Source organism: Benincasa hispida, chromosome 1 (genome assembly GCF_009727055.1).
Source record: "Benincasa hispida cultivar B227 chromosome 1, ASM972705v1, whole genome shotgun sequence".
Classification (NCBI taxonomy): domain Eukaryota; kingdom Viridiplantae; phylum Streptophyta; class Magnoliopsida; order Cucurbitales; family Cucurbitaceae; genus Benincasa; species Benincasa hispida.
Window position 1 is genome coordinate 59342369 of NC_052349.1, and position 14596 is coordinate 59356964.

Below are 14596 nucleotides of genomic sequence, written 5' to 3' on the forward strand. Positions count from 1 at the left end.
CTTGCCACCGCATACCATCAGATACTTACACATCTTCATAGCCAGTCCTCAATTTGTATATTTAATTGTTTATTCATTTATTTGTTACCGCATTCTACTTTATTGCTGTATCTTATTTTATCACCACAATTTATTATCGCACTTTATTTATCATCGCTTTTTATTTATCGTTGCATCTTATTACTGCATTTTACTTTTTCAAACCCAATTCATTATTATTTTGTTTTCTCGGTCGCATATATGACGTTAATATCACATTAATCACCGCAATCCCCGTGTTCGACCTCAGATCACTTTGAGAAACTTGTGTTGGAATTATATTTGGTTCCAGTGCAAGAAAACTTGTGACACGCGCATACTACACGAACGCATCTAAAGCATCACCGCATACATCATTTTAGAATGTAGTATTGCATATTATCATCATCGTAAAGCGCATACGTCATCAACCTTCCAAGTTGTTGGCAATACACAATTACGAGCGAACAAGTTTTTGGCGCCGTTGCCGGGGATTGCCAATTTTTAGTACTGAATATTTTTGTGGTATTTTGTAGGACAGATTTATGTTGTACAGTATATTTACGCGGAGAGTAGGCTGACGGTGCATGAGTACTGGTATAGAACCAGGATTCGATGTCGACCTAGAGATCAAGCGAACCTTTCACGCAAGAGCACGTCGAAACCGAACTAGACGAAGAAGAAATATGGCAAACAACAATGATAGGTCCGAGGGTAATTAAGGAATAAATCAGCCGGCGCAAGACCCAATTTTTCTGGCTGCCGACCGCAACATTCCAATGAGGAACTATGTGGCTCCTAACCTATACAACTGCTTGCCTTGTATCGCAAGGCCTACGGCGGAGGAGAATGCAAGATTTGAAATTAAGCCGGTCATGCTTTAAATGATTCAGAATGTGGGTCAATTTGGAGGTTTACAAGGAGAGGACCCGCATGCACATCTGACCAGCTTTGTAGAGATGTGTAATACATTCTCCATCCCTGGTGTGACTCTAGAAGGAATAAGACTACATCTTTTCCCGTATACTTTTCGAGACAAAGCAAAGAGGTGGGCTCATTCGTTGAAGCCAAATGAGATCAATTCTTGGGATCAGTAGGTTGAGAAGTTCATGAAGAAATTTTTCCCTCCTACAGTCAACACAAGAAGACGAAGGGACGTATTAAATTTTGAGCAAATAGAAAATGAGACTCTGAGCACCGCATGGGTGCGATTTAGAAGACGGGTGAAAAATTGTCCACATATCGGGATTCCCGATTGCGTTCTCATGGAGACCTTTTATAATGGCCTGGATAGAGCGACACAAACTGTTGCAGATGCCTCCGCAGTAGGAGGATTTATGGATAAGACTTATACTGAAGTAAAAGTCATCTTAGATCGCATCTCGCGAAATACAGATGACTAGGTTAATGATGGGTATGGAGAAAGAGGCCCAGAGCAAAGAAAACCGGAAAACGCCATTGTACCAGCTGATACAATGACCACATTGGCTGCCCAAATGGCCGCAATCACCTCGCTCCTCCAAATGATGGCTATAAATCAAGGAACTCTCTCCCAGGGTACAGCGCAAGCCAATGTGCTAACGCAAGTGGCAGTGATAAGCTTTGTACAGTGTGGAGGGGCTCATTCAGTGGAAGTTTGCCCATCAAATCAATAGACAGTATACTCTATCCAGAACAACCCATTTAACAACACGTACAACCCAGGTTAGAGGAATCATCCCAACTTCAGTTGGGAGGAAACAACGACCAAGGGGGCCAAAGAACCATACAGAACAATCATTCAGGGAATCGAGGCAATCCTCCAGTTTTTCATCAGGGTCAAAACCATAGTAACTATCAGAATAGGAAATCGCACAACCAATCTTCCTCATCTAACACCTCATCCAATTTGTCATCCTTGGAAGCTCTACTCAAGAAATATATAGAAAAAAATGATGCGATCATGCAATCGCAAGCATCTTCCATCAGGAATTTGGAGGTGCAGGTCGGGCAACTTGCGACCGAACTTAGAAATTGAACACCTAGTACGTTGCCCAATAACTCAGAAGCACCTGGATTGAGTGGGAAGGAGCAATGTCAAGAGGTGACATTGGGCAGGCCAGTCTGATCGCTTGCGGGGATGCGTTTGCGGTAACACTGAAGACCCTTTTTGAACACCATCTCTATCTATTATCTTTACTGCTTTTTTTACTGCTTTGTTATTGCATTGTTAAAATTAGTTTATTGCTTGTGTTGATTTAGATTCCTGCCAATTTGAATTTATTTCCATTTCAATCTCAGCTTGCATTGACTTTAGTTTTCTGTTGAATGAGTCTTTAATTTCGTTGACTTAGTCTTCTGTTGAATGAATGATGTAAGTGAACACCACAACGTCTTATTAATATGGTTTTGGGATAAACGTTGTGATGTTGGTGATACTATGACACATTAGGTATGCATTGCGACAGCAGGTGTATCTTGCGTTAATGGATACACTTTGCGCCCGTCTTCCAAAAATGCATTGCGTTGACGGACGTGTTGCACTTGTATATACATTGCGCCCATCCTCCGCAAATATATGCTATGTTGATGGATGTGTTGCGCTGGTAGAAATACCTTGTACCGTCCTCCTAAGTTGCGTTGCGTTGACGGATGTGTTGCACTAATATATACATTGCGCCTGTCCTCCGTAAATATGCATTTGCGGTAACGGACGTATTACTTTAACAAATAAACATTGCGCACGTCTTATAAAATAAAATTAAAAAAAATGATAAAATATTCGTAGAGAGGGTAGTCGAATTGCTTCAGCTCCCGAGAAAATTATTACATAGCAGACGAAAGGACGTCCTTTCCTGCTATGTCATAATGGGAGGGGCGCGACATGCTTTTTGGATTACCAAAGCCTGCCACGTAGCGATTGTGTTGGGTCCATCAAGGTCCAACCTATAAATCGCACCTCCTCAGCCCGAGGAGCTCACTTTTATTCCCTTCGCGAAAACCCTAGTAAAATCTCTCTGCATACCATCATCCCCTATCGCATTTTCTTCCGAAGAACAAAATTTTTTTTCCAACTTCTTTCCCTTAATCAAACCAATGGCTGGACAATCATCCCATTCCTCTTCCCAGCCATTGCCCCCTTCCCACTCCCCCGTCATCGCACGGGAGGCGACCTTCCTTGCTGCTAGCCGTTGCCTCGCCGCCTATCCAAACTAACCCCTAGAATCGCTGGAATACCCAGACGAAAAACCTTTGTTGCCGCAATACCACTCACCCACTCTGAGGGGCCGAGCACCAGACCTGAGGTAGCGCTCCCAATACCTTCAACCGAAAGTGAGTTGAAAAGAAAGGACGACAAGGAGGTGTTCGGGAGTATTTTGAGCCACTTAGAAAGGGACGGGGGGTTGCCGGAGGCCGGAGTAGTAAACCAGCCCCTGCCGTCAGAGGAGAAGTTAGCGATAGCTTCGCGGAGAATGGCCCTGACCATTTTAGATCCTAAGAAGACTGCCCCAACAGATTCCAATGAGGGACCCATAAGGGCTGTTTTGGAAGTTATGGAGGCGAAGAAGCAGACGGAGAAGTTTGAAGAAAAGAAGGAGAAGAGAAAAGTTGAAGAAAAACGGGCAGAAGAAGATGAAGTCGCCCAGCTGGAGAAGGAGAAGAAAGAAAAATGGAGAAGGGAAAAAAAGTAGCGTAGGCGAAAAGAGAAGCACTTGAGAAAAGAGAAAGAAAGGAGGAAAAGGGCAGAAAGTTTGGATGTCGATGGAGAATCAACCACTGCAAGGGTGGAAGTGGGGGTGTCAGCGCAAGTTAAATCATCAACGCAACTACTAGCTTCATGGACGTAATCCAGATTAGTTGCGTCAGACGATAAGGAAGATCTTGACATCTCCCCTTTAATGTGGCGTCACAAGGAGAATGCGCCACAAGGGTCCACAAGCAACCCAACAATTTTTCAATGCATAGAGAAGGAGAAGGAAGAAAGAAGAAGAAAATTAGAGGAGAAGGAAGAGAAAATGGCACGGGCGCACCAAATCATCGCATCGGGCGATTTGGCCAGAAAGCTTCACGATGAGAAGGTTCGTCGTGACAATGCAAGGGCAGAAGAAGAGAAGAGAAGAAATCTCGAGGATGAGCAGCGCATTGTGCTTGCCTCTGAGCAATTTGAACAGGAAATGAGAGAAGAAGAGGAGGCAAAGAAGAAGGAAAAGGAGGAAAAGGAGATGCACTGCAAAACAAATATTCAGCGCATCAGAGAGCAAGAAAGAAAAGAAGTGGAAGAGTGAGAAAAGGAAAAACAAGAGCAATGCAAGGTGTGGGAACGCATCCAAAGACAAAAATCCCGCCTTGCATTCACTCAGGAAAAGGGCAAAGCAAAGGTAGAAAGCAGCGAGCTTGCATCGGCCAGGAGGCGCCCAACAACCAAAAAAGAAAATGAAGACTTATGGATGGAAATGGGCTTCTTTCCTATATCGGCGCCATTACCGGATCTCATCATTAACATTGTGGTGGAGCATGGGTGGGAAGCTTTCTGCCAGTGTCCATCCATTGTAATTCCATTGATAGTGAGGGCCTTCTACAATGGCCAGCTCCACGACACCGAAGATGTGGTGATCGTCGAAGGGAGGGTAGTGCCATTCAGTGCAGAGGAAATCAATCAACTCTGCCAGCTGAAGAATTTCCCGGAAGCACTAGGTAACAAACTGATTGATGATCCTACAGAAGAAGATATGGAGGATGCACTGAACACATTAATGCAATCGGGCACCAAGTGAATGGTGTCCTTAACGGGCATAAAAACCCTTACCTCTAACCGGCTGCTACCTGAAGCACGCCTTTGGGTCTACTTGGTGAAGAGACGACTCATCCCAACATCGCATGATAAAACCATTTCAAGGGATCAAGTTATGGTCGTATATTGCATAGCGCGTGGCATTCCAATTGATGTGGGCAAGCTTCTCGTGAAGCAAATCCGAGGTTTTGTTGGCCGCAAGAGACGCTAGTACTTCTTTCCATGGACGGTTTTGAGCCTATCCTATCTGTGGGCACGGGCATTGACGAAGAACCCATGCCAGAAGTGCACGACATCATCAACACGAAAATCCTGAGAATGTTTCTCAAGGATTCGCCGCATTGCCTCGAGCCTCCACCGAAGCGGCCCCTCATTGATTTAAATGCGCCACAACCACCAAGACCCAAGAAGTAGTGCCGCAATGAAAAAGGGAAGGAAATCATCCAAGGAAGTTCATCGCAGAAGTAAACCAATTTACCCTTGGACCATTTACCCTTAGTCATTTGTCCACCAAGCCCAACAGTTGAACCCCTTCCATTCTTCCCGAAAAATTTACCAATCTTCTTCTTGCCCCCGACTCCAACCCTACATCACCCGCAGCTTCCATCCGCCATCCATCTTTACCCCACTTTTCACCGCAAACATCGCCGCATGTTGATAACCCACACGGTTTGGGAGCAGGCCTTCCGTTCAACCCCAAACCGATGCTGGTGAGACATCTATGACGCAACTATCCACCGCATCCCTAGCTGCTGCCTTAGAAGACATGCAGGGCTTTTTAACTCTAGAGCTATCCTTCTTCCGCCATTCATTAACGGAGTTGCGAGAGAGCAACGCAGAGCTGCGACAGCCGATGGTCAACATTCAACGTAACTTTTTTACCCTTCACCTGAATCAAAGACAGATGGCTGAACGCAACCATGAGTACTTCAATTTCCTGACTGCATATTTACATGGTCCCATGGTGCCTCAACATCTGCAGCAGCCTCTGTACTTTCAAGAAGCGCCACAAGGAGCTCCTCCACAACGCCTTCCACACCAAGAGCCCCTACTGCAAAGTTAAATTTTGGGGTGTACCACCCTTTTCTTCACAATTTTGAATTCTTTTTGCGGTCATTCAATTTTTTTTATATAAATAGTTATACCTTTGTATTCTTCTGTACATGCTTATAATTTTGTGTTTGCGATAATTATAATTCTTTGTGTACTTAGACAATTTTTATATAACTGAGTAATTATTCTTTCCTTATGCGTTGGCCTCTTTATTTTTATCATCATTTGTCAATTTATTGCAGTAATTCCTTTCTTTTCATTTGCGTTGTTTATTTATGCTACCATGATGAGTATTATGTGTAACTTAGCGCAATTTCTTTATACTTTGCATTTTCTGCCTAACACTTAGACAATTCATCACAATAGCTCTACTTTACCTTATCTATTACAAGACTTTGCTCAAACCTTCTTTTCAAAATTTTGACCAAGTGTTTTGTCTTTTCTGTCTAAAACAACACAATGAGGACCTTGCGACTCTCTAAATTTGGGGGTGGGGAAGGTCTGAGCAGATGCGATCAAACGGATGCGGTTATATTAGGCAAATGCGTTCATCTTAAAAAAAAAAAAAAAAAAACTCCACTGTTAGCGCAAGGAAAAATCCCAAACTGATAAGAGTTAAGTCATGAAAGAAACCTGCTCGTAGTTGGATGTTCGCATGACACCCGTGGGAGCAAGCCAAAATGGAGGTAGGTTACAGGATCGACGCAATACAAAAAAAGAAAATAAGAATAAACGAGACAACTCCACTGACCAGCTAAAGTAAAACTTGGCTAAGGATCAAGAGTTGAAGTTGAGCTTAGTACACAACCGAAGTTGGATATTGCATGACACCCATGGGAGCAAGCCAAAACGAAAGGTGTAACCATGATCAACGCTCTCTATAGGAAGATGCAAACTAGGCCACCGCATAAAAGACGCACTTCGTTGTTTTCACAAGAATAGGAAAAACATTCTTTTTAAAACAAGAAGAGAACTTTGAGCAGAGGTTTGTCTTAGGTAAGAATAAAGTAGAGCATGCTGAAGAAATGTTCAAAGGATAGAAGGAATTTGTAGTTTTGAGAAATTATGTAGAGGTAGAGCATTCGGAGTAGCCGATCGACGCAAATAGGATAGAATTTGAGTTGAATTGCCTTAGTTGAGGATATGCTTGAGAACAAACATATATCTAAATTTGGGGGTGTGATAACTTATAGAAATACAAGTTATTTATACCATTTTATTTAGATTATGCGGTAAAAAGAAGAAAAAAGTTGTGTCGACCGTATAGAAATTGGCTTAGAAATACAAAAGTTGTAAAGTGTCGTAAGCACACCCACTAACGCCATTGCGATGAAAAAATTGAATGTCCAAGTCTTTGTTTTGCAAAAAATAGGTCACCGCATGCGACAATCACTCGAGGACGAAAAAGAACAACGCATTTGCACTGCATACGACGATTAATCGAGAACGAGAAAGAACAACACAATTGTATCGCATGCGACGATCTATCATGGATGCAAACGATCAACGCATTAGCACCACATGCGACAATTGATCCTGGACAAAAAGATCAATGCAATTGCACCGCATGCGGCGATCGATCGTAGATGAAAAGAGCGACGCATTCGCAAGGACTTCTGAAATTGTATAACTTTTCTGTTGTACGATCTGACAAATTAAATGTGGAGGAAAACGGACGTTTCCACCAAGCCATGGCAGGAAAAATCAGCTTTTTAGAGCAGGACCATTGACGCAGGAGGTGCCAAGGTCTATAAATAGCCACATCAATTTCAAAGAAAGGAGGCTGGTCTAAAGAGACAACTTAGAGAAAATCCGGGGAGAATGACGAGACAAGACCGAAAGGGAAGTCTTTGGAGCAAGCAATTCATTCCCATTCCCGAAGAGAAGCTTTGTGCAAAGATCACTTCTACCTAGAAAACAAGCCTGAGAAGGAAGTTCTCCACCACATTCCTCCCACATGCCGACAAGCACATCGTCTCTGATCGGGATTCGTGTTAAGACATTGACACACTTTCCTTATTTTGTTCTCACTTTCTATTCATCAACTGTGTTCATTTCTAATATTTCATTCATTATCTGTAACAAATGCTTATCGTTATCTTTTAATATCATTATCATATTCATCATCATATCTCTGTTCTTCACCATACATTTATCATCCATTTTCTTCACCATGTGTAACTAATCCCCTAGGGTAAAGGGGAAGGATTAAACGAGTAAGTTAATCCTTGTTGAAGAAATCGGCTAAGTTTAGCTAACGCATGCTCAACAGCATCTTCATCTGTGAGAGCAGAAGTGAAGATGTTATTCCACCTCTCGAACGAAGGTTAGAAGAATGCATTAACTAAAACGAGAATTATTTCCAGAGATAGAAACAACCTTGCGTTCACCACGTTCATCATTGTTTCACCATAGACATATGGGAACACGGCCGATCACTGAAAGGTGTAAGCCAAGGGAAAGTGGAACCTTAGTTGCGTCCTCAACAAGATTGATGAACTTTCGATGTCCTTTCCCTCAACCCATTCTCTTTCTAACGTATTTCACAAGACTTGCCACCGCATACCATCAGATACTTGCACATCTTCACAGCCAGTCCTCAATTTGTATATTTAATTGTTTATTCTTTTATTTGTTACCGCATTCTACTTTATTGCCGCATCTTATTTTATCACTGAAATTTATTATCGCACTTTATTTATCATCGCTTTTTATGTATCGTCACATCTTATTACCACATTTTACTTTTTCAAACCCAATTCATTATTATTTTGTTTTCTCAGTCGCATATATCACATCAGTATCGTATTAATCACCGCAATCCTCGTGTTTGACCTTAGATCACTTTGAGAAACTTGCGTTGGAATTATACTTGGTTCCAGCGCAAGAAAACTTGTGAGACCTGAACACTACACGAGCGCATACTACGAACACATCTAAGCATCACCGCATACATCATTTTAGAACGTAGTATCGCATATTATCATCATCGCAAAGCGCATATGTCATCAATCTTCCAAGTTGTTGGCAATACACAATTACGAGCGAACACATACCTCATCGTTTAATCGACGCGATCAATAGTGATCGCGTACTCCATCGACTGCACGATGCAATCAACACTTGATTATATACCCCATCATTTAACCGATGCGATCAATAATTATCGCATACTTCATCGTCTTCATGATGCAATCAACCCCTGATCGTCTCCTTCCACGAAAACATCCATAAATTCGCACATCCACAACAATTTAACGATTAAACAGTGCAGAAATGCACCCATCAAGAACGTATTTGCAATTCTTTTGCAATAATGAATTGGAATATCAGAAAATCGGGTGCTCTGAAAGCAATTGAACGAACTCTTATTCAAGAGTACCTACAAGCGGAAGCGGATCTTTCCAATTTATTGTGACAGAATTATCACATATACATTCAAACATACTTTTATAATGCTAAAGGGATAAAGAAATCATACCAGATGAAGATTTCTCCTTCACAGCAAGTCTGATGCCCAACCGTCCACCTCGAACTGTCACCACTTGGATAGAAGGAAATAGAGAAGACAACACCACTTAGAGCCCTCAGTATTCTTGAAGTGAGAATCCAAAGTGTGGGCTTTGTTCGGATTTGGTAGAGGGAAGGAGGAAGAAAGACTGTACACAACGATCAAGCAAGTGGGAGATGTGGTCGTCTATCGTAGACAATATGTTTGATCATTTAGGTAAAGTATACGATCGTGTAGTAAAAGTAAGCGATCATCTATACGATCGTGTAGGTAAAGGTAAACGATCGTGTAGGAAAAGAGTGAGCAATTGTTTGAACGATCGCGTAGGAAAAACTAAGTGATCGTCTATACAACCGTTTAGTAAATATCAGGAGCTAAACGATCGCTTAGGAAAAAGGTAAATGATCGTTTAGATAATAGCGCGCGACGGTGTAATAGGTATGCGATCTCTTAGCACGTATATGTAAGCGATCGTGTAGTCACTATCGTATAGGTACTGATTTTCTAAACGATGCCACTATCTTTTTCATAATATATGCGCACGCTGAGATCAACACACCGTCTACTATTTATAATGCACTCATCCGTTATTTAGAATGAAGAGGCGCCTTCCCATTTCCTTTATAACCGTCTAATAAATGTGATCCTATCACATTCATAACTTATAAATTAATATCACATATTAATTATAATATTTTTCCTCTACTAGATATAAACCATATTTATATCCAATTTCCTCCAAATTAATGTATTTTATACATAAAGTTAATTATATCATATTTAATTAACTCGTTCAATTATATCATATATAATCGAACTCTCTCTTGTCAATTTAGACATTTCAAATTGACCTAAAAACTGACTCTTAACTTGTATCCAAGTTACCAAGGGGACCTTATCGACCTATGGCTCAAAGCTCCAACGGTATGTGAATAGCTGATTAAACTCTTTAGTCATGATATCCACCATCCGTTAACTGCCAGGCATTCCATTAAAGACCGACAGTTGAACTTTTCTTGCCATAGATATATTTCTATGTCCATTGGATATAACCAATCACCAGTACGATGACCCTTCACAGATGCTTGTAATTATAGTAGGCCAATTTACCGTTTTACCCCTGTAGTTACATCTTCCTCCTTAAATACCACGGATCCCTCTAATGAAAAATGCAACATAGTCCTACTATGTGTGAACACCTCTTGGGCTATGAGAAGGTGCGTGGTGCCACATCGTTCAAGCCTTGGAATTAGGCCTTAAGGGAGCTATTTATGTACTTACCCTTTCCTTGGGGAAGGAGTGAATTCCATCTTGTGTAACTGAGTTCCTAGCTCCCAAATCAGACGAATCCCCAAAATGGTAGGTTTGAGTCGGCATTCTGGCCACTTGCACCTATGCAAATCAAAGGACCGTCCTTAATGGCAGAAGTTCCCAACTCACTCAAGATTGAGGTCATGTTACCTATGGTCATCCTATTGAAGTGAAGTCTCAGTTATGAATGGTGTTATATAACGAGACATTAACACTTCATGGTCAGATCTTATACAAACTCTTTGTATAGGACGCCCCCACTCGCATGTCCTCTACAGGAATGATTAGGATCAGACCATCTGTGACAAGTCAAAACACTTGTGACCATTCCACAAAGCGGGCCGCATCCATAGCGTTACCAGGATAAGGTTTCCCTCCTATATCCATATACTACAGACCATTTTGGTTATCACTCAAGACATGATCCACTTGTATGTCACCATATACATGCTTAAGTTACATACTGATAACCAGGGATATTAAGTTTATTGGTTTGTGGTAAAATGAAAAACATCTAAATGTGCAAAGTCAAGTAGTGAAGTAAATATAATTTATATTATACATCATAAGTGTTCGTATAAAGTTGTTTACAAACTATTGGACACGAGACTTTAGGACACAAACCCTAACATATGCATCACCTCAAATATTGACTTAATTGGCTGAACAGAATTAGAGCATACTTTGCCATGCATTGTTAATGGCATAATTCATTCTTACATTTAACTAGGCATGGTTAGTGTAAGACTGTACCTACCTATCTTATTGCACCTATAACATTTGGGAAAGTGCCTTTGTTTAATTCGCATATGTCATGTACATGAGCACGAATTTCACATCAATAGGACCTCGTAAAGCTTGCACTCACATAAATGTTTTAACTTAAACTCACACCTTTGCTCAACCTTGAGTAATGTTTATGAGTGATTTAGTTTTCTTATTTCACGCATATAGACAATCACCATAAACGAAAATTTTCAAAGTTTACTAAAAAGGGGAGTTGATCTAGTGTGTTTCCAAGGGATTTAACCTTTTAGGCAGTTTCTATTGGTTAAATCAAACCAGCTTTCTAATTTGCTGATGTCGAAGCCTGGTCAAGCTAGGTCCATTTATTTTACTATTTGTCAAAATAAACCTCGCTGTTTAGTTGAGGTTGAATCCTTGTTAGGTCATGTTTATGACTTTAATGTTGGTTAAATCGAACCAACTTGCAAATTAGCTAAGGTCGAAGCCTAGTCGAGTCAGGTCCGTTTATTTTATTATTGGACAAATTAAACCTTGTTGTTTATCTGAGGTTGAAGCCTTGTTAGGTTATGTCTATGTCTATGTCTATGTCTTTACTATTGGTTAAATCGAACCAACTTGATGATTAGCTGAGGTTGAAGCCTGGTCGAGTCAGGTCTGTTTATTTTACTATTGATCAAATTAAACCTCACTGTTTAGCTGAGGTTGAAGCTGTGTTAGGCTATGTCTATGTCTATATCTTTGTTGTTGGTTAAATCGAACCAACTTGCTAATTATCTAAGGTCAAAACCTGGTCATGTTAGGTCCATTTATTTTACTATTTGTCAAATTAAACCTTGCTATTTAGCTGAGGTTGAAGCCTTGTTAGGCCATTCTATGTCTTTAATGTTAGTTAAATTGAACCAGTTTGCTCATTAGCTGAGGTCGAAGTCTGGTCGAGTCAGGTTCGTTTATTTTACTATTTGTCTAATTAAGCCTCGTTATTTAGCTGAGGTTGAAACCTTGTTAGGCCATGTCTATGTCTTTAATGTTGGTTAAATCGAACCAGTTTGCTAATTAGCTGAGGACAAAGCCTGGTCGAGTCAGGTCCATTTATTTTACTATTTTTTAAATTAAACCTTGCTGTTTAGTTGAGGTTAAAGCCTTGTTAGGCCATGTGTACTTTCTTTAATATTGGTTAAATCGAACCAACTTGCTATTTTGCTGAGGTCGAAGCCTGGTCCAGTCAGATTCATTTATTTATTATGTCACTCAAATCAAACCCTATGACATTTGATGGTCTCCCACTGGAACTCCGTTACTTTTTCAAATTAGACATTCGCCTTCCTAATATTTGTCTCTTCCTTTGTTCACCCTTTCAATCATTCAAGGATATACGGGGGTGGGGAGGTGGGGAACTGTAGACATAGTATTTGGTTCGGCTTGATTTTTAAAATTTTCTTAGTTTTTGATAAACTTCAACTCATTTGAAATTTGGAAATTAAATGTTTTTTTTTTAGTCTAGAAAATTGTTTATTTTTTTAATAGGTGTACACTTTTATTGTACTCTCTATATATGTAAACATTAATTATTCTCTAGTAGACCTATCTCTCTTATATGTACAACAATATTAACAACAATTTTGGTTGCTTTTTGAATGTATGTGAAAGCTTTTCCTTTGCTCAATTATTATTTACTTGATTTCTAAAGTTTAGGTTATGAAGATCAATAGTGAACTTAGCTATGAATATTCTTAAAGAAAGTGAAGAATCTCCCGATGGTTAAACACCTCGTTGGGCAGATTAATGAAAAATTTAGACATAATGAACTCCTGAACGGGTGGCGACCGGTGTCGGGTAAGTCTCTCAATAGGGATTTCCCGACTATACTCCCGACAATGCCAATGGCGTCGGGAGATGATCTCCCAACGTGTTTTTGACTACTTTTTCTTGTAGTGAATTATTTCAAAACTAATTATCTTTGTTTTACCCATTGTGAGCTAGCAAGGGAACCTAACAGACCTATAGTGATAAGCTCCAATGATCCGAGAAATTAAACTCTTTAATTAAAAATCAACTTTCATTAACTATGGGCACTCCACTAAAGACTCATAGCTGAACTCTTATGAACTATAAAATATTTTTGTGTCCATTGATTTAACCAATATACGTAAATCAATCATTCACAAGTTGTTCGTAATTACAGTTAGGTTAAGATACCCCTATAATTTGTTGGAATTTATGCCCTAAACTCTTAGTCTGTAAAATATAAACAAATTATTGAATAAATAAAATGGTATTTATTTTAATAAATAAACTGTTATTTATTTTCTGGCATAACTCAAATTCAACAAACTAACATCCAAGGTTATTTAATGTAGTTGAATAGTATGTAGTGCACATACAAGTGGATCATATTTAAATAATAACCTAAAAAGTTTATAGTATATAGATAAGACTAGGTGCCTTATCTTGGTAACACTATGGATACAACCCATTTTGTAAGTGTTACAAATGTTGTAATTGGTACAAACGATTTGATCCAAATCGTTCATGTTGAGACATGTGAGTGGGGGTATCCTATACAGTGAGTTTGTATAAGACCAAACCACAAAATATATAATTTCTCTTTGTAACATCGTTAAGTAAAGAGATTAATATTTCAAATGGTAACAATGTAAATCTATCTAAATCTTGAGTGAGTTATGAACTTCTGTTTATCAGGATTGTCTTTTGATTTGTATGAGTGAGAGTGCCTCAAGTCGTCGACTCAATATGCCTCCCATTTTGGGGATGATACTGAGTGGGGAGCTAGGAACATAGCTACACAAGATGGAATTCACTCATTCTCAATTTTAGGGTAAGTAGATAGGTTGTTTCCTTACATGCTGACTACGGGACTTGAATAATGAGGCCTCACCCTGTCACTGGCCCAAGAGGGACTTTGTTTATGGTTGGACTATAAACATATTGTTCATTAGAGGATCGATGATACAAGGAGCTAGAGGTAATTACAGGAGTAAAATGGTATTCTAACCCAACTATAATTACGAACAACTTGTAAAGAACTAACTTTCATAAAAATGGTTAAATAAATGGACACAGAAATATTCTATAGTTCATAAGAGTGTAGTTATGGGTTTCTAATGGAATGCCCTATAGTTAATGAAGATTGATTAATTTAATTAAATAATTTAATTAATTAATAT